This window comes from Cygnus olor, chromosome 24, assembly GCF_009769625.2.
Source record: "Cygnus olor isolate bCygOlo1 chromosome 24, bCygOlo1.pri.v2, whole genome shotgun sequence".
Taxonomy (NCBI): Eukaryota; Metazoa; Chordata; class Aves; order Anseriformes; family Anatidae; genus Cygnus; species Cygnus olor.
In genome coordinates, this window is record NC_049192.1 from 2,677,729 (window position 1) to 2,704,741 (window position 27,013).

Genomic DNA, 27,013 nt, shown 5'->3' on the forward strand with positions numbered 1-27,013 from the left:
GCTCCCCCGTCCCCTTGGTGCTGAGCGGGGAAGGATAGGACCGGGGAAGCGAGGGGAAGCGAGGGGAAGGATGACACGAATTCAGCCAGGCCCACCGGCAGAGCAGCCGGGGAGGCAGAGCCAATGGCTGCTCCTCGCCGTGAGTCCGTCCACCTCCACCCCCCTTCCCCGAGTCCTTAAGTTGCAGCTTTGAACTCCCTCGGCGTTCAAAGCAAACATGATGCTCAGCGTGAACAGAAGGACGAGCCTGCTGGCAGGTACACAGCGCGGACGCTGAGCCCGGCAGGGCCGGCTGCTGGGAGAGGTACGTGCCTTCCGAGGCAGGGTTCCGAACGCAATCGCATTTGGGATGCAAACTCGGAGCAGACTTGAATTTTCCAGCAGGGGGAATATGGAAATCTGGCTCCTTCAAAATGATTCATCCCCCTTCCCACCGCCGCCACCCCCCCGCGTCCTCTCCCCACCCCTCGCAGCGCAAAGCGCCCTGCTGCCGTCCCTCCAGCCCGCTGCCTTCGTGCCGGGTGTCCCGGCGTGCCCGCCTGTGCCGAGCGCGGGTGGCACCCGCGGGGCTGGTGGGTGCTGGAGCCGGGGTGCTGGGAGCTTGTGCCAGACGCTGAGCGGGGATCCCAGCTGGTAAGAACCGTCCCTGGGGAGCTGGGTGCTGCCCTGCTCAGTGTGGGGGTGTTTGGGGTGCGGTGAGGGGCTCACCCAAATGGGTGCTGCCCCCCCCCCCCCAAAAGTGACAGACAGCCGGCACTCCCAGGGGTGGAGGGAGGGGAGGGAAGGCAGGCAGTGAAGCGGGGATGTCTGCTGAGTTCGGCTGCCCCTGTCCTCGGACTTTGCTCTCAAAGCATCCTGAGGTGATGCTGCATCCATCTCAGCTGGTGCCCCAGCCCTAGGTGGGTTTGGGGAGTGGGGAGGAAGAGAGACCTGGCTGCAGGATGCCTCTGTGATGCGCTGGCGTTGGTCGTGCTGGGTTCTGGCCCTTTTTGGCTGGGAGGGTGCAGGATCTGCTGGCACTGGTGGCCAGACACTAGGCTGGATGGCCGCGAGTGATGCCCAGATGCAGCCCTCTGTGGTGGCGGAGGGTGGTGGAGGTGACACCGGTGTGGCCACGTCCCTTCAACGTCCCTCGTTTGGTGGCAGAAGAAAGTGACTTCTTCCCCAGCGCCACGTGGTTCGGGGCCCCCAGAATTTCCACGTAATTTGGTCTCACGAGTATAAACACAGGGCTGTTCTCTCAAACAGAATTAAAAGGAGGGGGAGCCATGGGGATGCCCCAACCAGGGCTCGCAGGATCTGCCTGGCTCCTGGGTAGCACGGGACGACTTTTGTGGTCTGGAGAAGCGAGCAGCCAGCGTGTGCATTCACCAAACTCACAGCCTGGGTCTGCCCGTCCTGGGCCAGGGGCTGCAGCTAGTGGCCCCATTTCCCATCCCCTGCCTCCTGGTGCCGGAGCAGGGCTGGTTCCTGTGGCTGCGCTGATATAAATATTGTCTAACAACCCACTTCAGGAGCTGGTGCCGTCAGGTGGCGCTTGGGAATAGGCAGCATCGCTGCGGGAAGCCGGGAGCAGGCACTTGTTGCTGCGAGCTCAGGGTGGGCAGGGGAAGGTGGCACCGAGGGTCACCGGGCACCAAAACCCAAACCTCAGCTGCTGCCGGGTGGCATGGGAAGGGAGAAAAGTCAGGGGGATGAAAAGTGCAGAGTGATTTGTGTTGTGGAGACGGGAAGAGAAGCGTGGAAAGTTTTCTCTCTCAGCTCCGAGGAGTGTGATTTTAATTATAGACCGCTTCTTCAGATTTAGCCTTGTCTGGCATGTGATTCCAGCCCCGTAACCTTGGCAGGCTTTGCCTGCGCGAGCTGTTCCATGCGCGCGGTGTGACGTGGGGCTGAAGAAGAGGCTGCCCCAGGTGGAAGTTTCTGGGCAGGCTGGAGAGCCGTGGTGTGCTCGGGGCATATTTTTTGGCCGGCAGATGCCCAAGGTGCAGAGCAGCACGTATGTACCCTGTGGGCTCCATAAATCTGCTGCTCCTGGCATGGGGCTGCCCCAGCCCTATAGCACCCGGGACAAACCCCACAGCTGGGCCAGCCCGATCTGTCCAGAAGGGCACAGGGCTGCCTGGATTTGTTCCCCACATCCCGTGTGCCACCTCCCCGCACCATAGCGAGGGGAATCAGCTCCTGGTGCTTGGGGACAGCACCAGGCAGAGGCAGCCGGGTGGCAGCACACCGGGTGGCCGCACTGCGGGCTGGCTGGCCCCGTGCCACCCCTCTCCACCTCCAGGGTCAGGCAGGGTTTGTCAGCCCCCCCGGGGCAGACACAGCCCCAGCACGGCCCGGGCCCCCCTAACCTCAAGGATAACCTCCCGGTGACTTCAAAGGCAAGGCATGGCTGAGAGGACAAAGAGCAGCGGCGCGGCTGATAAGGCTTAGGGACATATTTAGGTGAGTAAGGTGGTTTGGGGAAGCCCAAACACAAAGGCATTTTTACAGCTTTGCTTACGTGTACAGAGAACAGACAAACTGAGGAAAAAAAAAAAAAGAGCTGCTCAGACTAAAGTCGGAGCGTTCACATCAGGGTTTGCAGCCAGTTTCACCAAACTAGCTCCGACAAAACTTCCACTTGGAGGCAAAACACAAGCGCAATCCCAGCCCCGCTCAGAAGCTAGATGGGGGACTGGGGATGGGGCACAAGAGGCTCGCACAGCAGCTGAGCAAAGCTGAGCAAAGCATTTTGGTGTCCTTGTAGTGGTGTGAGCCTCGGGCCAGGCTGCTTTGGTCGGGCAGGGCCAGTTCCCACAGCTCGCCCACCTCTCCTGCAGCTCATCCCGTGGCTGTGAGCATCGCCCGGGCTGCCCATGGGATGCAATGCTACCAGCAGCAGCCCCGGCTCCAGCGCAAGGGCTCACGTCCCCTGTTAATCAGCATTTAATTAAAGGACATGCTGACATTTGGAAATCAGAAACAACTCTCCTGTGTGGGCTGCCTCTCTCTGCCGCTCGCCTCTTCTCTGAATCACTCCCTGACATTTTGCCAGATTAGGATGTGACTCTCTCTCCCTCCTTCCTTATAAAAATAAATTGAAAAGGAGATGCAAAGCCACCGCTGCTCTCGAGGGAGAGGACGTAGGGGCTGGGGTTTCACTGGGGAAAACTCCCGCTGTTACCGGCACTACGACAGCCTCGTGCACAGACCCTGCGCGGGGCTGGCGGTGCTGGGGCAGGCGCTGCGGGGATGCTGAGCCAGGGGGCTCTCACCGGATCGGTGCACGGCAGCCGGGTGGCCCTCCTGACTGCTCTCCAAAGCCATGCACCCCCAGAGAGCCATGTGGGCATCTCAGGACCCCCCCCAGCAGCCCTGGGGGTGCACCTGCAGGGACAAAAGCAGGCGGCGTGGATGCCCTGTGGCGACACAGCATGGGAGGGGATGACAACCCCCTGCTCGCCCCCCACCTCCTGACCCCACAGAGCCAGCAGGAATCGTTCCTCTTGTGTCCTCTCCATCCTGCTGGCCCCTTCCTTCCCCCTCACATTTGCCCCCCACAGCCAAACCCTGGTTTTGCTCAGGCTTACCCTCACCTGGCCCCCCCCACTCATGAGCACCCCACACGTGTCCCCCTTGCCAACCTTCCTTTGCCACCCCCCTGGCAGCAAGCCCCTGCCCCCCCAGTCCTCTCCCCTTGCATTGCATGAGCAAGAGCGCGGCAGCGCCCAAGTGTGCTCCGAGGTGCCCCCCGCTCCCACACCTTCTGCTGCTCTTGAAACGGGGCCAGCGTTTTTGTTTGTCTGCTAGCCCATGCCAGAGCTGGTAAAACGCAGACAGCAGCGAGGGATGGGGGAGGAGAAGGGGTGGGGGGGAACCCTCACCGTTCGCTTCCCCTTGGCTGCTCATTTCAACCTTCTTTCAAGCAGAAATTACTCACATTAATCAAGAGTGAGAATGTGTTTGCAGCCCTGCAGATTTGGCAGCGCGGAATCAAATTCCATCAGTAGCAGCAGGAGGACGGGAGCCTGTATCTCTGCTGTGCACAGCCTAATAGAGCCATTGCCAGAGGAAATTGGATCTGAGAACTCCCCTAAATTAATCTACCCTTTAAAAAAAAATGCCAGGAGATCTACATGACAAATGAGCGTTTGCAACGGAAACTGATGCAAACACCCCGCATGTCGCATCGGTGTGGATCTCCCCCTCTGCCAACACCTGCATGGGAGGAGGTACATAACAACCCCGACCAGCGGGGCCAGGGGGCACGTGGCGGATGGGGGACCCCAATGGGCAACTGGGGCCACGAGAGCTGCTGGGATGGGCAGAGGTGCGACGTGATCGCCGCCACTCAGCCGCTGCAGGAGCCCCTTTTTGCAGGCTCAGAGCCGGCCGCACCTGCACTGAGCATGTTGGAGGAGCTTGGTGGGATGCAGCCGGACCCAGAAGCAGTAAGGGGCCATGGGGCAGAGCTGGGGGCTGCCGTGCTGGCCCCCACCTCCCTCACACCGCGGCGTGGGGTAGAGCAGGCAGGTGGAGGCTTCTGGGGCTCTGGCTGGCGTGCGTCATGGGGCTGGGGCGCAGGTGCCACAGCCCAATCTGCTTTAATGGAGCTGCTGCTGCTCCAAGGTGATTGCTACTTTATTGGCTTATTTTTAGCCGCACGGCCGAGCTGGGAGGAAGATGGATGGGTCTTGTCTTGGGAGAGACTTTTTGCTTGCTGTAGGAGCCCGGGCACAGGGCTTTGAAAGCTGCCTTGAAAACAGCCGGGGTGAATCTCCCCGTGCAAAGTGGGGAGCTCATGGGGTCCTGCTCCTGCCCAGGGAAGGGTCCCGAGGGTGGGCTGGGGACTGAGCCCATGGGCTGGGAAAACACCAGGGTGCTGGGCTGGGAGGAGAGCAGTCTCCAGCAAGGGGCTGCCAACACAGCTGCTTGCAAATCCCCCCGGTAAACCACAAAATGCCATGCGATGGTCGGGACCTCGTCTGCCCTGAGGGTCTCTGAGCCTGGGGTCTGCCTGCTCTCAGTAGCGCCTGCTGGTTGAATCCTCGCCTTTATTTCTTAGGTTTCTTAGCTCCCTGCCCCTTACTTGGGGACTGAGCAGGGCCAGGTGACAAGGAGACAAGGAGCACACCTTGGGAGCCTTGGGACTGCAGGGACTTGCACCAGGGAAAAGCAACCTGGAACATCTCTCGAGGAGCATCCCTGCGGAGGGAAATGCCTCGCCCCAGGTGCCTTGGGCACTGCGTGTGAGCTAGGTTTGCAGTCCGAGTGGGCCAGTGTGGCTGTGACTCTGTAGACAAGTCTTTCAGTAGGGATTTCAGATCTCAGACAAGTCTTTCAGTCCGGATTTTCGCTCCCTGGATAGATGTGCTTTGGGGGGTTTTGTTGCAGGAGCATTGTCAGGTGTTTATGGCAAATACACAGCAAGGTGTCGGGATATTAGAGAAAGGGGAAAATAAAACACCTCGGTGGACAGCTCAGAAAGAGTGTGAACTCATTTTAAAAATGAACAAGCCTGCTTAGACAGTGCGTGGCAATACCTGGGCATCTCTGCCTCCCCTGAGGCCGTGGGGACCGATGCCATGAGGGGAGCAGTGCCCGTCTGTGCCAGCGTGAGTGCGGCACGCAGCCTGGTGTGCGGCGGGGCCACGGGGGATATTGATTCGTTTTCCACTGTAACCTGACAGAGCCTATTCTGGGGATGTAATGAAGACAGATGATCCCATCCCCTCGCCACAGCGCTTTGGGGAAGGGGGAAATTATCCGCCGCATCCTGGAGGGATGCTCCACATTCCTCTGTGCCTCTCCCCCAGATCTCATCTAATTTCCACCCTCTCTCCCTGATTTTTCCTTTCTGCCGTCCTTATGGCTCTCTGCCTTGCCTGCTCAGCACCCACCACCTCAGCTGGCACCAGGAGAGGGATGTGGGGCTCAGCGGAGCTGGGTTGAGACCCCATGGGTGCAGCCCCCTTGGATGGGACGAGCTGGGAGAAGACCCGCTGCAGCTCCTGGTTTCCTGCACTGGGAAGCACCCCGGCTTCCCCAGCACCCCACTGCCAGCCCAGCTCGCTGCCAGCTCACATCCCACCTCCGATACCTTCGATACCGGAGACGTCCCCAGAGCCACCCTGCTTGGGAGCCCCAGGCATGAGCCCAGCGCCTCCGCCCCGGACCTGTTAAATGTCATCTAAGCACAGCTCTGCGAGGCTGATGAGCCCCTTTCACAGCCTGATCTCAGCATTTCGGAAACCGCAGGCAGAGCTTTTCCCTCCGCTGACCAGCGGCTGTGAATCCATCTTTATGGTAACACCAGGCTCAAGCATTCGCATGCCAGAAGGCAGTTATGTACAGCCATAAAAATGATTTAAAATTGGCCAGGGTTTAAAAAAAAAAAGGAAAGGAAGAAAGAAAGCTCGTATATTATCAGGTCTTTATTTCTCTTCTAGCTTTTACCCTTTAGAATTCATGTTTTCAGGCTTTTCTCCACAAACAACACAGTTGGAAATGCTAAACGCTTTTATATAAGAGCTGAGAAGCCTCCAGAATCACAGGGCTGCGGGAAGAAAAAAATACCGCCTGCTGTAATGCACGAGATATGATCTCCAGAGCTGCCAGCACCCTTTGCAAAGTAACCAGCTCCTACTAAATCTTCAGAAAGCCGATGAGTCTTGCTGCTATCTGCCATCAGACCCAAATCCCATCAGTGCACTGATCTGGGGTTAGGCAGGGTTCAGCCCTGACTCACTCCAGGGCTGTTCCCCAGGGCTGCCACGCATCCAGCCGTCCCCATGGGAAGCACCCAGCCCTACAGGGAAGGTGTCCGGGGCTGCGGGGCCCCGTGGAGAATTGCAGCCTCTCTTTTAAAAGTTTGAGCCTTTTTAGGGGGTTGTGCTCCCATCGGTTCCCTGGGTGCCGGCCAGCCAAGTTCCTCGAGGTGAGAAACTGAATCCTGTAAAACTGAGGGGGGCCCGTCCTGTGGCAAACACGTGGTGCTGTGCCTCTTGGATGTTCCCAGCAGGGCAATCACTCTTTTTCTTGGCTAAGGGAGCTCTTTTCCTAAATGGTGCTGTCTCCACCGCAAGCGAGAGCGGAGAGCTGGTGCCCGGTGATTTTGAAGAAAAAGCCTCTAAAAATAGGGCACCCCCGGGACCTGCCTGCCTGTTACTGGATGTAGGCACCCCACAACCCCAGCGATGAATTTTTTAATGCCTGCAGCCCCTCCACCAGCCCTTCGCCCGCCCGCTTTTGGGCTGACTTCGCAGGAGCAGCTGCGGCGGGCTGATGCAGGGCGAGGAGCGCGTCCTTGCCTTTCGCAGCCATCTTTTCCTCCTGCTCTCAGCTCGCAGGCTCCAGTCTAACATCTGGCAAAGTTGTGCACCACGCGCAACGCAAGCGTCGCTGCTCATGGCAGGCCAGGCTGACAGATCCTGTGAGATCAGCCCCATGAGCATCAGCTCTCGGTGATAGCTCGCTCGCAGAGGGGAAAAAAATGGAAGCAAATCTTACATGACACATTTATTTTTGTCATCTATTTATTAGCTCAGAGCAAAAGTCCTGCTGCGCTGCATTGTGGGGATTATGCAAATGAAGGACATCAAGACAATTAAAAAAAAAAAAAGCCCAAGTGAGCACAATGTCAGAGCCGAGCAGATGCTGCGAGGGGCGCAGCCCTCCCTGGCCGCTCCCGACCTGCCGCAGCCCAGGCGCTCCTGCTCCTCCTCTGGCTTTTGCACACAACCCAGGGGATCAGCTCGTTAGGACCCTCTGCTAACGAGATGCCCCCCATGTCCCTAGCACGCTGCCCTTGGCGGGGCTTCGCCTGCTCCCTGCCGAGGGGAGGGATGCGCTGGGTGGACCCTGCTGCAGCCGCACCGCATCGCTGCGCTCACCTGGAGCCGTGCAGCCAAACCCGGGGGTTAGGCTAATCCGGGACTGAATTCGGATTTATGGGGTGTCCAACGGGGCCACCCACAAGGCAGAGAGCAGGGAGGTGTCCCTGTCCCCGCATGGGTCCCCATGGGAGAGCAGCCCAGCGCCCTGAATGAGGGGACTGGTGGGGTGATGCCGTGCTCATGTTGGGTCGGATGCTGGCTCAGGAGCAGGATCAGCTCGCTCTGTGGGTCTGAAGCCTGCCTAAATCCCCCCTGAGCCACCCGTTGTTACACTGACAGCTCAGGATTTATGAGAGCTCAAGTGAATGGATAGCAATGAGCAAGGAAAAAAAAAAAAAAAAACAGGTCCCAAATCCGACTTCTCCTTGCTGCTGCACACACCAGAGGACCCGGGCTGTGTGTTCGGGGATTTAATTCTGTCTGAACCCCTCTGTTTTGAGACAGAGATGGAGGAAGAGCTTAAGGCAGCTGAAGTGCATGTCAATAGCTGTGTTCAAGCACAGCTCCTGCCCCGGCAGACCCTGGAAGTGGAAAAAGGCTGTTTCCCCGAAGCGTGTGGAGGAGATCACGCCGGCTGGCACTCGGAGACACCGAAGGATCCGGGGAGCAGCGGGGGAAACACGCTTCCATCCTCACTCCGCTAATTATACTCATTAGGGAAGGAAGGAATGCTGCCTCTGATTTCGAGCTATACCAGCTATTTTTAATTTCCCTGCCTGCTGAAAGCACAAATCGGAGCGCTCGGGTGTTTTTCTCTGGAAGCCGGTATTTCTCCTCCCAGGTCAGAGGCTCTTTGTGTCTGCCTGGCTGGGAGACGGGGGCCGGAGACAAAGCAGGAGGGGAGGAAGGCGGAGAGGGTGCGGGGGGCGAGCGGAGCCCCTGCCCGGCTGGGGACATGGGGGGGCGCGGGGACGCCCCCATCCCCGTCCCCATCCCCGTCCCCATGCCACCGGCGGGTCGTGCAGGGCTTGGGGATGCGGACGTGTGCGCGGCTCCGCAGCCCAATGGGGAGAGCGGGGCGCGGGAGCTGGAGGTAATTTATGCTCTGAGCTCACCCCGGGGTTGCGGGCAGCCGTCCCCAGCCGGCGTGGGAGGGAGGCCTCTGCCCATCGCCCCTCCCGCCCGCGCCACACACATCCACGCAATTCCCCTACAATTAGGAAGACACCTATTCAGCACCGCTCCTATTGCCGGGCTTTTGTTCCTTCTCTTCTTCTCTGCTGGCCAAAAGCGCTTCCCCTCCGCACGGCTGCGTTCGGCGCTCGGCGGTTTGTTAACTTGCTTTTCATGACGCCTCCAAAGAAAGCCGGTCCCGCCGAAGTCCTGAAATAGAGGGGGAAAAAAAAAAAAAAGGAAAAAAAAAAGAAAGTAAGGCAGCATTTTTCTCTTTCTCTCTTTGTTCGGAGCCTTGCGTAGTGGAGTTGTGTGTGTGAGTGGGAGAGACGGTGAATCAGAGCGAGCCCACGCTGCACGCCCGGTGCGTGGAGGGCAGCGAGCACCCAGCCACCTGCAGTCAGCAGCGGGTGTGCGTGCACTACCTGCACAGCGCTCCTCAGCCGTGCGGGCAATGCCCGGGCACGAGCACCCCAAAGAAATTCATGCTCTGCATCTGATTACGGTGTATATTGAAAATGTGTTCCTGGCCGTGTGCGTGGCTGTAGCTCTGTGCAGTGACTCGCAGCGTTTCGGAGCTAATCCGTGGCATTTGCTTGCAGCAGTTATGTTCTTGTGGCTGTAGATGTGATTAGCTGAAAAAAATGTTAATTCTCTTTGTTTCAGGCAGGAATAATCACCAATTAGTCATAACTCATCAGTGTGTGACTGTTTGTGAAGCTGTGTGTGTATGTATGTGCTTTCACGTTGCTTACATTGCCACGATTTGCATGCAGCACATCGAGGTGCTTATCAGCTGGATTACACACCAACTCTTCAGCTGGTGCCTGTCAGCCTGAGGTGTGCACTTGTATGAGTGTTCCTGCACATGAACACACGTCGCTGTACATACGTGATAAGTTTTTTTGTCTCTCACTCAAGTGCCATGCCGGTGGGGGGGGGGGGGGGTAGCACTGTGCCTGTGTGCACACAAGGACTTTTGCGCTGTTTGCACCGTGTGTAAAATCTGTGCATCGGCCCCTGCTTGCAGGCAAGGAGAATGATGAAGGGTGCCCGGGGCAGGAGCGTGTTTTTCTTTCTCCCAAGCGTGAACTGGAGAGCGAGGAGCAGATTTGTTAGAGCTTGTGCCTTGCCGAATAGCATCGAGTCCCATAAGAAAAAAGAGCCAGGTGTCAGTGCGCTAGGAAGAGATCAGTGCTCTGATGAAACAGCACTGGAGAAATCCTTCCTCCGGCTGGGAACCTGCAGTTCAAACGGCACTGCTGGCATTCAGCAGGGCGGAGAGCGCTGGGTTTTCTGCGATGAGGTAATCCCGAGGAAAGATAAGGGAAGTGGTGCATGTATTAACCTGAAGGGAGCAGTGATGTCAGCAAGGGGAAAGAGGATTAATTACAGCGAGATAGGAATTGCCTCGATTTCGGTGCCTTTTGATTCCGGCTGTTCTTTCGTACGTGCCTGGCTACGGGAAGCAAAGGGACGGCGGCGGGGTCCTGAGGGCGGACACGGTCTGGAGAAACCGATCAGTGCCCAGTGGCTTGGGCAGAGACCGGGTGCTGGTGGTGCAGAGACTGTGCGTGTACGTGTGTGCCTGTGCATGTGTGTGTGTGTGTGTGTGTGCATGTGTGTGTGTGCTCGCCTGCCTGGGCTGCAATAGCCCATTAGGTAGGACAACAATTTTTCTCTGCTGGAAGCACCAGCGCTGGTGAGGATGGGCAGGGAAGGGCGGCAGAGCTCCCGACCCACCCCGAGCTGATGTGCTGGGGTGCCCCCGGGGACCTGGCGATGTCCCCTCCTGGTGTCTGCAGACAGCTGGGGTGCGTGGCAGCCCCTCGGCACAGAGCTTGGTGGAGCAGGGCTGGGACGGCTCCGGGAGGGGAGAACAGGCTCGGTGTGAGCTCGGGGCACCTTCACATCGTGCTTGTGGGTCTGCCCGTGTGGTTCATCTCCCCCCGGCTGTGGCTGTCCCTTGTCACCCGGGACCCCGGCACCGTGTCCATGAGGGTGAGCAGGGGAGGAGAGGTTCCCAAGGTGGAGGAGAGGCGCTTTCTCCATCAGGATTTGTCCTCATGCTAATAGGTGTCACATTATGTCATGGGTCCCTGGTGAGTTGTCAGCAGAACATGACAAATCGCTGGTAACGGCAAACAACGGCAGACGAAACACAAATATCTCCCGTCTGCATCACCTTAGATCTGACACTGCTGAATTTTTCATGCGGTGGGAAGACTGGGAAGGTCACCGCTGAGGAGCGAGGTGCGTGCTGGGGACGTGCCCAAGACCTCCATCGAGGGGAACACCTCTGAGCATCTTCCCCTGGTGCGAGGAGACCCCGGGGGCCCAAAGCGAGCCCAAGCCTCGTGGTGCCTGGCCATGGTCCACCAGGTCCCAGGAGGGCACAAAGAGCTGTGTGAGGCTCGGCCACCCTTCTGCGTCGCACGCACACCTGCATGCGCACGGCGGCAGCTGCCACATGGGCACACCATCGTCCCGTCCCGTTTGGGTCCGAATCACCCCAGCTCCTGCCGATCGCCTCCAGCTGGTAATAGGGAGCGGCACCCCATGGGGAGGCTCCAGCTTCTCTCACTCGTGCCACTGTAAATCCCCCGTGGCAGCGAGGAGAAGGGGTCTGGGTGGGAGCAGGCTGTGGGGTGAGGTTCGGCTGGGTGCCGGTGGCCGCATCCTGCCCAGGGGATCAAGCTGGGGCTGAGCTCAGCCTGGCTTCACGGGCTGCAGCTGCCCTCCCGTCCCCTGCCTTAGAAAGAGCATTTCTCATCAGCCCTGTGTGCTCCTCCTACAAATCCAGACAAATTCCCCCCCGGCTGCTGCAGCGTCTCCTGCCTCGCAGCCCAGACTTAATTACAGCTGGGGCCGCGGGAGCTGAGGCAGCCGTGACCAGGAATGTGCTAAAAGGCCGGGGAGGATCTTGTTAGTGAGCGACTTACCTGGGTTCCCGAGTCGCGTTTGCCCTCTCTTAATGGGCTGCGTGGCAAATTGACGGTTGGTTTGCAGGAGCAGATCCGGGTCATTGTCTTGTCCCTTCCCTCCCTGCCTCTCTCATCCCTTCATTTTGGAAAAAAAGCCAGAGAAAACAGCCGCGCTGTGTGCGTTGGGCTGAGCAGGGGGGCGCGGGGGTCGGCAGGGCTCGTAGGGACCCAGGACACACCAAGCAGTGGCCTCGGGGTCCCAGGGCTGGATGTGACCCTCCCAGGGCTGCTTGGCTGCTCTGCTGAGGACCCGTTTGATGGTTTGCAAAGCACAGGAGCACCAAGGAGTCAAGCCAAAATGAAGGTATTCTGATTCTTTTTTAGCGCTCTGGGAAACAAAATCATCTAAAGGTTAGAGAGCATTTTGTTTCACCTAGAGGAAAACCTTTCATTATGTTTCCAATCACCTAAAATGTGTATTTTTGGTCAGAGCAAAGGAGAACTGGAAGTGTCATGCTGTTCCAAATGGAAAAGTGGCGCTGCAACTTCGCAGAGTTGGTTTTGTACCTGAAGCCAATTCGTACAACCTAACCGGGTTTGCAAAATAGTCCTCCTGGCTCAGAACTGCGTGTTCCTGCGAGAACATTTCTGCTCTCCAAAGCCACCTCAGGCACCCCCGGAGCAGCCCATCCAGGAGCCTGGTGCTGGGCTGTGCTGTGCTGGGGCAGCCAAAGCCCAGCTCTGCATGCCCCGTGCCCCACGGCACCTCTCCAGCCCCATTTTTGCAGCATAATTCCCTGAGTTAGGGAAAAACAGACCCTGGACCCACTGGAAGAGGAAAACACATCCCATGGGCTGCCTGGGCAGCGGGGAGAGGCAGATACTCCTATCCTTAAAAGAAAGCTGAACAGTTTTGTGTTGCCTTCTGTGTTTTGGAAGGAGTGTGCGATTGCACGTGCACCTGCAAAATTAGGACTATTTTGGCTCTTCCTGCGTCTGTGTTTTTTTTTTGTGACTGCCAGAGCATCCTGTGAAGGGAGCCTGGGCTTTGCTGGGTTCTCGCTAACGCCACACTGCAGCGCTCGCAGCGCTGCATCACACACGGATGTGTTGAGCACATCTCGGTACGGGTGCTGCACACAGCGTGGTCACATCGACAGCCGCCTGCTTTGGGGGCGACGGGGAAGAAAACCCCGTGGCTGTTTGCTGAGCTCACCACTAAGGGTGCTGTGCGTGACCTGGGGGGCGCTCAGCTCACCTGCCCTTCCTTTTTACTGCCTGTAGGAACCAGGCAGCTGGGGGGTTAAGAGATTTAGCCTCCGTGTGTTTTGTTAAAGCAGCTATCAATGGGAACTCAGGTGATGAGGAAGCTGATTATAACCCATAAATAACCCCGATATCACCCCATCCGTGGGACGTACAGGTGACAGACAGCGTGCACCTTAGCTGTGCACAGCACTGACACAACAAGTGCGTTCCAGCCGCCTCTTTCCCAAGCCGATGTTTCCATAAAGCCAGAAAGTCCAACAGTAACGGCTTGGAGGACATGGAAATGCACGCTGAAGGCTTGGAAATGACATTGTTACAATGACAAATATTCTCCGAATGCCCAATTCATGATCCTGGGCGCCTTATAAATATGATTAGTAGATCTAATCTTGCTGTGCTGGAGCCAGTTGTCAAGACAGCTTGAAAATGGATCGTTGCCCAACTCTGACATCAACTGCTCCCCAAGTTATAATAGTTAATGTTTAAAAACTAACCAGGAGCTCGGTCCCGCACACCCTGTCCTGAGGCAGGAGCCAGCGCGGGGCTGGGGGATGAAGGGCTGGGCAGGGGGGAGCTTCAGATGATCCCCTAAAGGAAAGGCTGATGGCACCTTGTAGGGATGCCACTGCTGCGGACCACCGAGGAAAACAAAATCCTCTAGGTGAGCCTGGCGTGGCTGGTCTGTGTTGGATGCCCATCCATCTGTCCGTCCATCCCATCCTTTCCCGTTTTCAGCAATGTGGTTTTGTTTTTCTCCCCCTTGCAGTGGGGATGAGGCAGCTCCGGTGAGACTCTGCACGTCTCTGCTCTCCCTTCTCCTGGGACGTGGGGCAGGGAGCTGGGGACGGGGGGAATGAGCTCCAGGGGAAGGCGAAACAGCGCTGAAAGCCCTTGGCTCCGGGGAGGCGTTACTCTTGTGCTGTAATTCCGCGTGCTCTCACTTTGGGTACTGCCGTGTGGGCACCCCAGGGGCCTGACAGCTCTGGAGGTGACGCTGACACGCGGCTCTCTGTGTGCCGCCGGGAGCCACCGGGCACCAGGGTTGCTGCAAAGCAGCTGGGAAGGCAGGGGAATAGGATTTCCAAAAGCACTCCAGTGCTTCTGGGCTGCTGGGATGATTTCCAGCCAGGCTGTCGCAGCATCCCGGTGCCCCTGGGACTGGTGGAACCAGGCTAAGCCCAGAGTGCCCCTGGCTCAGCAGGGAGCAAGGCAGGTAGCTCGCTGAAGGCAGCAAAATGCATTTTAAAGCATCACCCCAAGCAATGTGAGTCCCTGAGGTGTGTTTGATGCCTTTACCCGGGATTTTCTGGGGGATCCTAGGAGGGACACGGCTTCAGAGCAATGCAGTAGTGCTCACTCTTTGCAGGTGCCAGCAGCTGGGGCTGTGTTTTTGGGGCAGCCTGGATGGGGTGAAGGCTGTGGGGGCCTGGTGAGAGCCCCCGAGCTGCTGCCCCCCTGCCCAGCGCCCAACCTGCCCAAACGGCCCCCACCTCCGGCCAGCCAGCGCCTGGGACAAACAGCACGGGGGAGGCTCTGAGCGTCTCCAAGATACGGCGGATTTGGGCACCCTGTCAAATGTTCTCATTGTCTGACCCTTGTCCAGACGCCAGCAAAACCCTTTGGGAAATTCCCCCTCCACCCAGCACACCGGCTTTAATTACAGGAGAGGAATGCGAGGCTCAGAGCGCTGCTCCTGCCGCCTCCGTGCGCCCGGCCCGCGCGCTGGGAGGGCGGCGACGTTTGGGGGGCAGAGGGGGGCAGAAAGAGGGGCCGTAGGGAGGAAGAGCGGGGGCCATGGCTGGGTGCCCCTGGATGCTTCCCAGCGCGGGGAGAGGAGCGGGGGAGGCTCGTCCCCCCCGTCCCGCTCTGGCAGCAGTACCCGAGCAGCAGGACATGAGTAATATCCATCCCACTGGGGGAGTTAGATCAAAGGCACTGAAGTAGATACAAGAGGTTTCTGCTTCACAGACCAGAGAGGCTGCAGTTCAATAGCGCCTTTGTTACCGGCTCTCCGGAGCTGGGGATGGAGAAATACCTGACCCCCGCCCCCCCCGCTCCCGGCCCCTCGGTGCACAACCATTTCAAGTATGCAACTGCGCGGCGAGGCTCGGCGGGGACACGGGGACAGGGCGCTGGCGATGGCAGCAGGAACAGGGGAGGGCTCGGGGCTGAGGGATGAGCCCCCAAAGCTCGGAGGTGCTGGGGGTGCTGGGCACCCCCAGGCAGGGAGCATCGCTGTGGCGCCTGGGTCTTGCTGGGGGGGACCAGGGCGATGCGGGAAGGAGAGGACGGAGCGGGCGATGCCGTGGCGGCTCCATCCCAAAGCCCGTGGTGCTGGCGTGGTGCCCTTCCCGCGGAGAGGATGCCGTACTGCCAAAGGTGAGGTCAGCCGCGCTCGGCCGGCGGCTGCGGGGCGTCCTCGGGGAGGTGCGGGCAGGTGCTTGCAGTGCCCAAGGGCTGCCTGGCTCTGCGGGGTCCCTGCGGAGCGGTGTGGGGCTGGTGGTCCTCCAAAGGGAGAGCAGCGTGGTGCTGGAGCTGCCCTCAGGTGGGCGCAGCCTCCTCGGGAAGGTTTTGGGTGCCTCAAAGAGGCAGCAAGTGTGGCTTGACCATTATGCCTTGACCCCGTGGTGCACGAGGCTCTGGGAAATGGAGGCCATCATATTAGCGCACCCCTGGGACTGGGTTGGTGCCAGAGCTGGGGAACAGAGATGGGTACGGGGCACCTGGCACCCAAGGGTGCACACCGGGGTCTTAACCTGCAGGCACACACGGCAGTGCCTGCGCCCAGGGCACGGTGCTGGTGCTGAGCCATGGCTGTGCCTGCAGGGCTTGGGGCCACTCCACCCACGGGTACATCCAGGGCAAGGGGCCGGGACAGGAAGGTGGCTGCGTCACAAAGCGTGGCACACGGTGGCCTTTTCGTCTTGCCATTCACACGTGGGAGTTCAAGGAGAAGAAGTCTTGGGAAACACCACTTCAGAGCCACTCCTGTGCTTCACGAGTTTGGCTTGCAGGTCAAAGTCCTGTTCGCTGCCATCCCAAACTGCAGGGTGCAGAATGCTTCCCCCTTCCAAACCTGGTGGCCACATAGTTTTAGAAACATTCAATGTCCCCAGGATTCTTGCTAAGGCAACAAGAAAGGGAGTTTCCTGGGCTCAACAGCAGAGCTGACCTCACCAGCTCCTGGCAATTCGCAGCTGCTGCTGAACAAGCCCAAGGCCCAGGAGGGGAAGAGAATGAAAGCAGGAGCCAGCACCTTCCCGGGCACAACCTGGCAGTTTGGGGGCCACCAGAGGAGCTCCCCCAGGTGCAGGGAGATGTAGAGGCTTTCTGAAAGAATAAGGTCAGTGAGGTCTGCGTCCGGCTCTCGGCAGAGCTGCTCGGAGCAGCTGCTCGCCGTGAAATGTGGCACCTTGTCCTGAGAAGCCTCTCCGGTGTCTGCCTCGAGATACGTGGGGGAGCGATGGAGGCTCCCCCGAAAAGGCAGCAGGGAAGGCCCCCCCGGCAGGCGGCTCTGCAGCCAGAGCTCTCTTTAGCCCTTTGTCTCCCCTGACAAAGGCAGGTCTGTTCGGCTCCATCCGCACAGCGCATCCACCCGTGACGCTGCCAGGTAAGCCGGGGCCAGCTCTTGTTCCCCATTCCACCACTGAGTGATGGTGGCAAGGCCCTCAGGGTCTGATTTCCCAAACAGCTACAGGACAGGGCGCAGCAGCACCCCGATCCCGGCTCCTTCCCCCTTGCTGGCAAAGGGGATTTACCTGTGGACGCCTGGTCCTCTGCAGAAGGGGTGCCTGGTCTGCAGGTGTGCGCCTGCGCTGCTCCCCTTGCAGCCAGAGCGCTGCCTGGCTTCCAACTCAAGCTTTATCAGGTTCATTGGGATCCTGAAAAGCAGCACAAAGTGATGTGATGGGCACTTAGAAAGGAGCTAAGGCGTAGCTTCAGCCAGGACACTGGCAAAGGGAAAATAAACCTTTTAATTTTCTGCTCCCTGGACGTGCTGTCCCTGACTGAGGCTAGGGCACGCTGTCTTTTAAGCACCTCTGCTGCAAGAGGCTGCTGGCCCTGCAAGCACAGTTCATTCAGCATAAGGAGCAGAAAAGGCTCCTGCACCCACAGGTCCCTGCCCGGGGGACAGAGCTGGCAGGAGTGGCCGTGGCTGCCCTGCAGGGACCCGCGGGGATGACGCTGCAGTGGCCGGAGCGATGCCGTGGTGCTGAGAGGTGACCTGGCAGAGGCCGTGGGGGCTGGACAGGAGGTTTTAGGTTTTCTTGGACTTATAGGTCAGCACAGGGGGAGTGGGTTTTGCTCCCAGCTGGGCATGGGAGGGTGACAGCTTAGACAGGGGGGTTGCTTTCCCCCCCCCCGCCGCCTTTCCCTTTTTCCTTTTCTTTCCCCAAAGACTGCTGGCTTATCCTCGGTAAGCCCTCTGCTGTGGTCTATGGCTTTTTATTCCTATGTGATTGCTTTTCCTAACTCATGTAGGGCGAAAAGCCATGGGCTACGCAGGGGAGGGACTCCACCTTCCAGGCACCTCTGCAAACCACACGGACTCCTGATCCCTTTTTAATCACCCATATTTATTTGGTAACAAATAACAAGTGAAAGGGGGCATTGAAGCCTTGCGGGGCCTTAGAGGTTTAGCAAGACGGATGGGGCAGGGGGCGGCGAGCGGAGGGGCAGACAAAGGGGCCGGGGATGGCGGGGGGCACGGCCTTTCAGGCGCCGTCGTCCCCATTCAGGGGGCTGAAAGGGCGCTCCGCGGCGCTGCGGAGGGAGCAGCCTTTCTTTGCAGCGAGCTTTTCTCACGCGGTTCAAAGCGTCCCCACCTGCAGCCCCGTGGAACAAAAGTGGCAGGCGGGGACCCAGGGGCATTTCCAAAGGGGCGCCCGGGGAAGCGGCGCGGGCACGGCTGCCAGGTGATGGCAGAAGCCCGTTTTCTGCTTTTGTCTGCTGTCCCTCGCCGGGGGATGGCGGGTGGCTGAGAAAAGCCCCCACACCTCCACCCCATCCTCCCAGCACGCCCTGCCCTGGCCTGGGGATGCTGCAGATCCAGGGGGTCACGGAGAGCCTGGTTTGTGCCATGCAGGATCCGTCCGTGCCGCCCCAAGGATATCAGAGGGGAGAGGGCAACAGGGAGCATGTGAAAAAGGTAGAACTTGGTAAATTTGCACTTTTTAAATCCTCACAGGCAGCATCTCCGAGCACAGCACGTGGCGGAGCCGTGCAGGATGGGTGTGGGTCCGGATTGCTGGACAGGGTACGAGAGTAGGGTGATGCCACCGACCCCACCACCTCCAACAGGACCCGAACGACAGCAGGGGGTCACAAAGCGCCTCACCACACAGGAAGCCGGGGATTTTTGTTCTTTTTTGTTTTTTTTTTTTTTTTTTCTCTCACTTCCTGAGCTTTGAGTCATTAGGTGTCAGGCTTTCAAGTTTAGTTCACCAGCCTGGAATGCATCTTTAAAAATAATAGTCATTGAAAAAAATGAAAGCTGAGATTCAGCTGTAATCCCATGACTCAAGGAGGTGTGGAAGGAAGAAAATCATGAAATCCCATGAGTTTCAACAATGAAAGCATGAGAGCTGGCAAGGCTGTGGCACATAAATCATCAAAACTAAACACCATCAGTCAAAATGAAAGGAATTAAGGCAATCTCACCAGGCTGTTTTAATTATTTTTTAATGAGGATTTGCTCATTCAGAAAATTCACCAATCACAATGGCCGCCCTGAGCCATTCATGCCAAGCAGGGCCGGATCCTGCGTTGGACACGCATGGCTTGGCCCTGGTGCGAGTCCAGTCTGGGAAGCCCAGAGTGAGGGTGTCGTTCCGATAATTAATTGGCAAGAAGGGGAGAACAGTGCAAACGAACCAAAACCCCACGAAAGGTCCCATTTCACCATCAACCCAAAATGTTGTTCTGGGAAAGTGACGAGAAAATCCTCTCCAGGCAGTGCCAGCGCCTTCACAGGTGCCGTGGTCCCTGTGCTGGAGGCTTCGTTTCGTGGCTATGGAGCCTGCACTCTGCAATCGGGGCTGCTGCTGTTAGGTTTAGACCCCATTCCTAAGCTTCGGCTGCTTCCAGCTGTCGAGGAGCCAGGGAAGAACCTGAGCCTGCCTTGGAGCAGCCGTGGCTCCCATTAATATTTTGGTGGCTGTTGCGCAAAGCCGCTCAGAACGGGATTATTGGCAGCCTGTCTGCGGCGCGCCAGCTGGAAACGCTGCCCCCGAGACCTGCTCTCACTACCCTTTATGCTATTGATTTTTCTTTTAGCAAGGCAGGCATTAAGAAGGAAAGAAACGGAGGGAGCACGAGCAGCTCTGTACCGCGCTGGTGTTTGGTGGGGGCTGGATCTGAGGGCAGCCTGGGTGGGAGGCAGCCGCGGGCACGCTTCTCACGGCGCCTGGTGGTCAGCAGCCGGGGCCGGTGACTTTCTGCCAGGTCTCCTTCTTTCTTGCCCTTGTCTGGGCAGACCCAGCTCTCTGGCAGCGCACAAAGGCTTAAGCAGCACGATTTGGCTCCTGCTTTTCCATCTGTTTGATCCTCAGAGGGACATCTGACCAGGCTTACAAGAGGCGAGGGGGGGGGGGGGGGGGGGGGAACATGCACGGGACAAGTGTTTCTGTGCAAACTCTGCTGTGCAAAAGGCCCTGGCAGGGACCTCTGGACAGGGTCCATCGTGGAGAGGAGACGCTGCCAGCATCAGGTGAGCTCTGGGCTCGGCTGTGCCCAGCTCCTGGGGCAGCTCCTGGCACCTCGCCATCCCTGCAGCCTCGACTGCCCACGTCCCAGGCCGCGACACGGGGACCAGGGCTGCTGGCAGCTGCTCGCCCTAGTTGGGTTCTCAGTGTTCCCATTTGGGTCTGTGAAAATCCCTGCTCAGAGCCTCCCTTTGCCTGGGAAAAGCCTGGAAAAACAAACCCAGAGAATACAAGGCAGCAAAGCAAAACCCCTCTGCTCTTGTGCTTATAAAACATTCACAGCGTGGAATAGAACAGGACACCGGGTTGGTGTTTTCAGTGTCTTAGAGAACTTCGGCACACACCTGTTTTCACAAAGGCAGGGACCAAAATCCCATCCCTGGTCCAGAGGAGAGAGCTGGAAGAGCGGCTGCAGGGGTGCTCCTGGGCAGCTCCAGCTCCTGTGCCCAGCCTGAGCCCTCCTGCGCCAGGCTCCTGCCCTTCCCGAGCTCCTGGGAGCAGGTGTGCAGAGCAGGACAAGTCACTAATTACAGATAATAACTGCCATTTAGGAGACAGGCATCCACCGTCCCCGGCTTCCTCTGGGCGTGGAGCTGCCGTACCCCCGAGCTGGCGGCGGGCGAGGCTGGGGCTTGTTCTGCGCTGCCCTGCAGGGAGGAAAAATCACAGCCGCGTGCCTCGACACAGAGCCCTGCACTGCAGGCTCGGCCCTGGCCATCCCTCCTCGCCCCCAGCATGGCACCAGCCATAATTTTGGCTCTGGGCATGTGAGAGCCATCCGGCTCATGCCCGGCTCACAGCGTAACGCTGTGCTGGGAAAGCCGCAGCAGCAGCACCAGCTCCTTGCTGGGTCACCCAGCCCTGTGGATACCGGTCCCGAGAGATAACCAGGGGAAAGAGTGCCAATTATGAATGTTTTAATTACAGACAGGTGATAACGAACTGAAAAGCTGTTGCTATTTTATTTACTTATTTTTAAATCAGCGCTGCAGCTCCCAGCCCTGATGGGGCACCGTGGGATGCCAGCACCTCGCCAGCAGCCCCCAGCACACCTGGGGCTGGGTACTGGGGATCCCAAGGGAGCAGGGGGGATGCTCAGCGGGGACCGGGGCGGGTTTGAAGCCCAGCCCTGGTGCAGGCTGCCAGGAATGGGACCAAGACACTCCTGAACACGCCGCAGCCCACGTCTCCGGAGGGCAGAGCCGTGGCACGTCCATGCAGGCTGCTGTCTGAGCGGGCACGCACAGGTCTGCGCAACGTGCAAGGACTTCACCGGGGCTTGAGGTATTGTCACCAGGCATTCACCCGCTCCTTGCGTCACCATCCAACCCTATGCTCCAAAACAGGAGTCCCAAAAAGTGGCTTTTTGGGGGGCAGAAACACAGATGGAGAAGCAAGCACTGGTGTACCTCCATGGGGGTGTTGGGATGTGCTGGTACCCCAGCACTTGTCTCCTTGCAGCACTGGAAATTGCACGGTAAATAGCTGAAAGCAAAGTGCAGCTGGGAGGAAGGAGGTGTGCCCGTCCTCCTGCAGGACTCAGGTTTTCAGAGCTCATTTCCTCGAGTGCTGATCCCACACAAAATTCAGGTCACTTGGCTGCTCCCGCACGGCTGTTGAGAAAACCTGCCCCCAGTTAGCTGGCTGAGAGCTTGGGGAGCTTTGCCTGGACAATTCACGAACGAGACAAAAAGAGATAAATCTGTGACTTGCTGGGAATTATTTATTCAGCTCTGCTCTTGGTGGGGAATTATGGATGTGCCGGTGGTGCCACCGAGCACCTTCCTCCTCCCGGCTGCTTGGAAATGGGTTATTTAGTAACTGGTGAGGCCACCGGTGCTGAGTCAGCCCACAGCTAATGAACACCCTGGCTGCCCATTTGAAATTTATTGCACCTATTAATTACAACCATTAGCTGCAGCCAGTGAAATTTTTATAATGAGGACCCTTGCGACTTTGCCTTCCTAGCAGCAAATTAACTGTGTGGGGGGAAGAATCAATGGGATCAGCATACTTTACAGAAGCGATGTTTTAATTAGCGATTCTCTGCAAACATGCCAAGCAACAGCCTCTCCGTTCATTATCTCTCCTTAAAGGGATGGTGCTTCTTTTCAGGTTAGCTTTAGGCCGGTCTCGTCTCCTCTGTTGTTGGCTTTCTAATACACTGCTGCTCATTATAGAAGCTGCTTTGAAGTTGGCTTTGTCTTAGGTTTGGCTGTAAGCAGCGCTACGTTCGAGGTTTGCAGGGAAAAAAAAAAAAAAAGCAGCCCTAGGAAATAATGGCTTGGAAAGCTCGGCTGAAATACAGACGAATTGGGCAAATCCTGCAGCTGCGAGGGTCGGGAAGGGTTTGAGTCCCTTCGTGTGATGGGCGCTGCGTGGGACCCGTCGGGAGGGCTCCCATGCTCAGGCAAGGGACGCAGGGAGCAGCTGCCCTGCCCGGCGCTGCGATGCCTCAAAGGGATGGATGCTCCTGGGGCACGGCTCTGCCATCCGGGGCACTCCTCTGAGCGTCTGCACGGCGGCTTTTAGAAATCCAGGCTTGAGATTCCCCCCAGCCATCCATCATTTCTGCAAGTCTTGGCTGTAGAGGTGGACAGACTAGCTGTCATGAAAGGCAAAGGAAATAAAATTTCTGGGAACTTTTCTACGTTTCGTTACAAATGATTTAATTGCATTCAGTTCCTGCGAAAAATAAAAGGGGCCGATTTCCATTGCAAATGATCCCATTTCTCAGGAAAAACCGACATGCTGGCGGCAAAAGGCAGCTTTGAAATTCAGAGCTTAAAATGCAAAACTTAATATTGTTTTTTCTAACCAAGTAGCTAAAAGTTAATTCGATTGCATTTCTCAGGGAAAAAAAAAAAAAAAAAAAAAAAAAAAGAAAAGAAAAAAAAGGCAAAGCTGGGGCAGAGTAAAGTAAGAAAATCAGCCAAAACGTGGGCTCCTGATCCTGTGCGTGCCTTCCCCATGCCCGTGGCCACCCAGCAGCCACCAACCTGAGCCTGTCCCCACCGCGATGTGCTGAGCCCAGGGCAGCGTGTCCAGCTCTCGACGGGAGGAATTGGGGCCGGGGCGAGAGGGAGCGAAGATTTCCCACCTCGGCTGCGCTGCTGAGAGTTGCCTGGATGCGAGGCAAAACCCAGGGAAACGGGTAATTGCCGGGCTAAGGAATTGGCTCTGTCCAACTGGTTCGGAAAGACATTTTTTAGGGTCCAGGGAAAGTGACATTATTAAAGTGAGCATGCTGATTCCAGACAGCTCCCAATTCATCACTGTGACAGTGACAAACACGGCCTGGGGTTATGCAGTTGACTAAAGAGAATTCTCTAGCTTTACATTTTTAATGTTCCTCGCATTTTCCCTGCTGCAGCGGAGTTTTATCCAAAGGATCTTCTCCCTTGAATAGAAAGGGCAGCATGGGTCTGTGAAGCATGCCCAGCCCTTGCAAATCAAGCAGGGCTTCTGTCATCACTGCCCAAGCCAGTTCATTTATTTTTTAATTATTCCTTGCTCCTTCAGGATCCTTTTTCTACCTTTTCAAGAAGAACAGGAGCGCCAGCCTCAGCTGGGCTGCCTCTATTCTCCGGGGCTCATTCATCATTGTCCGCTGCCTGAATGGGAGGCAGAGGGTCAGCCTGAAAAGCCTCGCCGTTACAAGCTCCTCTAAATATATCAATAGCTCCCTACTGGACACAGGGGTCCTGCCAGCCCGACCGCCCAGGATTTTGGGGGGGTTTTGTGTCTGCGGCGCGGGGACGGATGGGCACAGGGAGATGTGGGGGGCACGGGGCTGCAGGGATGGGCATGGGGGGACCGGGTATGGCTCAGCCCAGCCTTCCTAGGCGCCCACAGGCGTTTTCACCCGATTAATAAAGTGCTGGACTGGGTGGGATGCTGTGGTGGGATGCTGTGGTGGGGAGCACTGCGTGAGCCTGGGGTGTGCAGTGCCAGATCCAGACATTGTGCCCACCCAGGGACTGGTCTCTGAGGCTTCCCCCTCCCTGCAGGCAGAGGTTTTTTGCTCCATTCCCAGTGGAGCTCTGCAGAGCTGGGAGGGCGCAGCAGCCCCGTGCAGCCCCTCTGCCCCAGCCGCTCCCTCCCAAATCCCATTCTCAGGCTCCTAACAAAAAGCAACAGCACAAAGAGAGGCGCGGAGACCTGCCGCTACGCTGGGAAGCCATTCAGAATGGGAGACTCATTAAAGAGCCTGTTGTCTTTATTTGTGAGCTCCAGAGGTAGCCTTGTTTTATTTGGAAGCTGCTGGGCAGGTACCCAGATGGCTGGCAAAGGCTGGGGAGGGGGGCAGCGAATTAAACCTCTCGCTGCTGCCCTTGGCTTTGTGCTGCAGCTGGGCCTCTTGGAAGGCGGGAAGGCAGGGAGGCAGCGGACAACACCCCTGCATGTAGGGAAGGGCGCATGGGCCCCACCTGGTTTGGCTTTTTTCCCCACAATTGATTTTCTCCCGGCTCTCTGCGCTGGGAGTTTGAATTGCTCTAACCTGCAGCAGGGAGGCAGGGTGGGGGTGGTGGGATGGGGGGTCTGCACAGTGCCCCCCCGCTGTCCAGGGGTTCTCTCTGCTAGCTGCTGTCGGTGCCGGTGGCTCTCTGGATGCACCAGTACCCCATACACTGAGATTTCCACCTGGTCCTTTGATAGCCTGAGCACTACCATTGTGCCCATTTCATAGACAGGTAAACTGAGGCCCTGAGCTATTCCCTCTTTATACTGCTGGGGAATAAGCACTGAATTATGGCTCTGCAGCGAGCCTATGTGCTGGCTATGCAGTGGGTGCTGGGGTCTCTCTGCTGTCCGTGGGGCTGGAGGGCGATGGGGTGAGGATGTGCAGTGCTGGAGTGCGGTGCTGCACGTGCTGGGCAGAGCTTGCTGGGAGCACCAGCACTGCCTTTGCTGGGGCAAAATTAGGGCTGGCAACCTGCAAACCATGCTAAAATTTAAAGTGGGGAGAAAACGAAGGTTTCGCTTCAGATGGTATTTCTGCAAGTATCTGTTGTTTATTTTAAAAAAGCAGCCTTTCGTTTGCATAATTACATTTTGCAGCTGTTGGGCCATAATGCGGGCTGTGCTTTGGGGCATTATTTTATCCTTTGAAAATGGACACAAAGCCAGCGGACGCTGCTCTCAGCTGAGCCTCATTGTGCCGGAACCACTGGTGCTGAGCCTTGCCGGGTGTCCCCGGGCACCTCGCCCCGAAGGGCCCACAAATCCCCATCGGGCACCGCAAGCTGTCCCCACGTCTGTCCCCACTGTCCCCTAGAGCGGAGAGGGGCTGGGGTTGGCTTTCAGGGCCTGCTTCCAGTTGGGTGATTTGGGGGATTTGTCCCATTCGTGCATCCCCTGGGCACCTGCAGGAGCTGCCCTGATCTCTCCACATCTCCCTGTCCCCATCCAGGTCTCCTCGGGGGCCCCCACGCCTCTCCTGCTCCGGGTGATGCCCCAGTTCACCTTCGCGTGCTTCTGCGGGCTCCATGGCTTCTGCAAGATGAAGAGGAAGAAGGAGGAATCCAGCGCGGAGCAGGAGACGGCGGTGTGAGGAGCAGACGGGCCTCGGGACGTGAGAGCTGCTGGGGGGGGGACATTTGGTGCCCCCTCTCCTCTCGCCTCACCAGGGACCAGCTCCCTTCACGCTGCGGAGGTGGGATGGGGCAGGGGGCTGGCGGGGGGCTGGGGGCTGCCCCACCGAGCCAGGGCTGTGCCCGGGAAGCTGCTCGGCACGGGCAGGCGAGCCCAGGCCTGAGCGGTGGCTTTGCTCCTCAGGGTGGGCAGAGGGAGACAAATAACCTGCTCCAACACCCTTTGCCTGCAGCCCAGCTCGTTTTCTCTCCCCAGAGACCTGCTTGGCCAGGAGAGAGCCGAAGCAGAGGAATGGCCACACCGAGAGGCACAAGGAGGCGTTGTGGACATTATCTGGGTGCTGCAGACATCCTGCACGGACTCCCCAAGCCCTCGGCACCCCAACGGCCACTGTCGGATGCTGCCTGGGTCCCAGCAGGGCAGAGGATTCCCCCCTGAGCCCGCTGCCAAGGCACACAGACAGACCCCCAAGGGGTTTTCAGTAGCCAGGGCCAGGCCTTGTCCCTCCCGGAGCCGTAGTGCTGGGAGGCTGGCCTGGGGTGGTAAGTGGTCCTGCTGCTGCAGAACAGGCCGAACTAAAAACAAGCTGTACTTTCAATTATTATTTTTTTTTAAGCATCTCTCGAGAAAATGCCTGGGACTGCAAGAAGCCATTCTCCACTCTTTGGCTGTGCCTGGCCCCACAGCTGCAGCACACCGAAGCATTTCGGGGACACCAAATGCACCAACCAGCTTGGACACAGCTCCCATGGGACCAGGGCGGAGGGGACACGGCAGTGGTGACACCTGCCCGCAGGCACCTGAGCAATGTGGCTCAGCGGGGGATTGATCTTGGTTGGCAAATGGGCCAGCAGCCCCGAGCTCGGGGCACTGGATTCTTGCTCCAGGGACACTTCTAGCACAAACCTGTCCTCCAGAGCAGAAACCCTTAAACTCTTCCAGATGGTGTTTTTCTTCTCTGTATGGAGACCCCCCCAGCCAGGGGCTAAAAGTGATGCCTGCGGCTGCCAGGCAGGGGATGCTCGCCCCGAGGGCTGGTCCTGCTCCTGCCACCTTCACCCTGTGCTTTGTTGCTGTCCCCCAGGTCCTCAAGGTCCCCAGGGTCCCCCTTTCCCCTCTCCCCTGTCCATGCATCCTTCCTACCTAGAGTTGAAGCCATACAGGATCTCCCTGCATGCTGTGCCTTCCAGGAGGCGTCTCACAGACGTCCCTGCTCAGACCACCCCAGCCAGCCCCCAAGGAGTGTCGGAGCCCCCACGGATTTGGGGATGTTGCTGGGGTCTTGGTGCTGCGATGCTGGGGCAGGCTGCAGCCTGCCTCCCTGGCCCTAAATGCACCCAAAATTCGAGATCTCATTTCAGCAACTGGCAGCTGCCGTGACCCGGGTGCTCTCATTTCCAAGACGTGCCGAAAAGCAGGAGGGACAGCCCGTAGGAAAGGGTAAATCCGGGGAGGGCAAGCCCCTGGCGTGGGGGCGCATGGATTTGAGCAGCCTGACACCCCCGCGGAGCTCCCCCTGGTCCCAGCG

General features: G+C 58.0%; 1 long non-coding RNA gene across 7 annotated transcripts; it reads left to right on the plus strand.

Annotated features, from left to right (window-relative positions):
* Positions 1-200: 200 nt before the first annotated feature.
* LOC121059336 lies at positions 201-26,424 on the plus strand. Of its 7 annotated transcripts, none has more exons than XR_005814487.1 (3): positions 201-304; positions 25,304-25,546; positions 25,741-26,424. It is a non-coding gene; the product is annotated as an uncharacterized LOC121059336 (long non-coding RNA). The 7 variants fall into 7 exon arrangements; XR_005814488.1 differs by lacking the exon at positions 201-304 and adding an exon at positions 521-633; XR_005814490.1 differs by lacking the exon at positions 201-304 and adding an exon at positions 8,319-8,661.
* Positions 26,425-27,013: the final 589 nt, after the last annotated feature.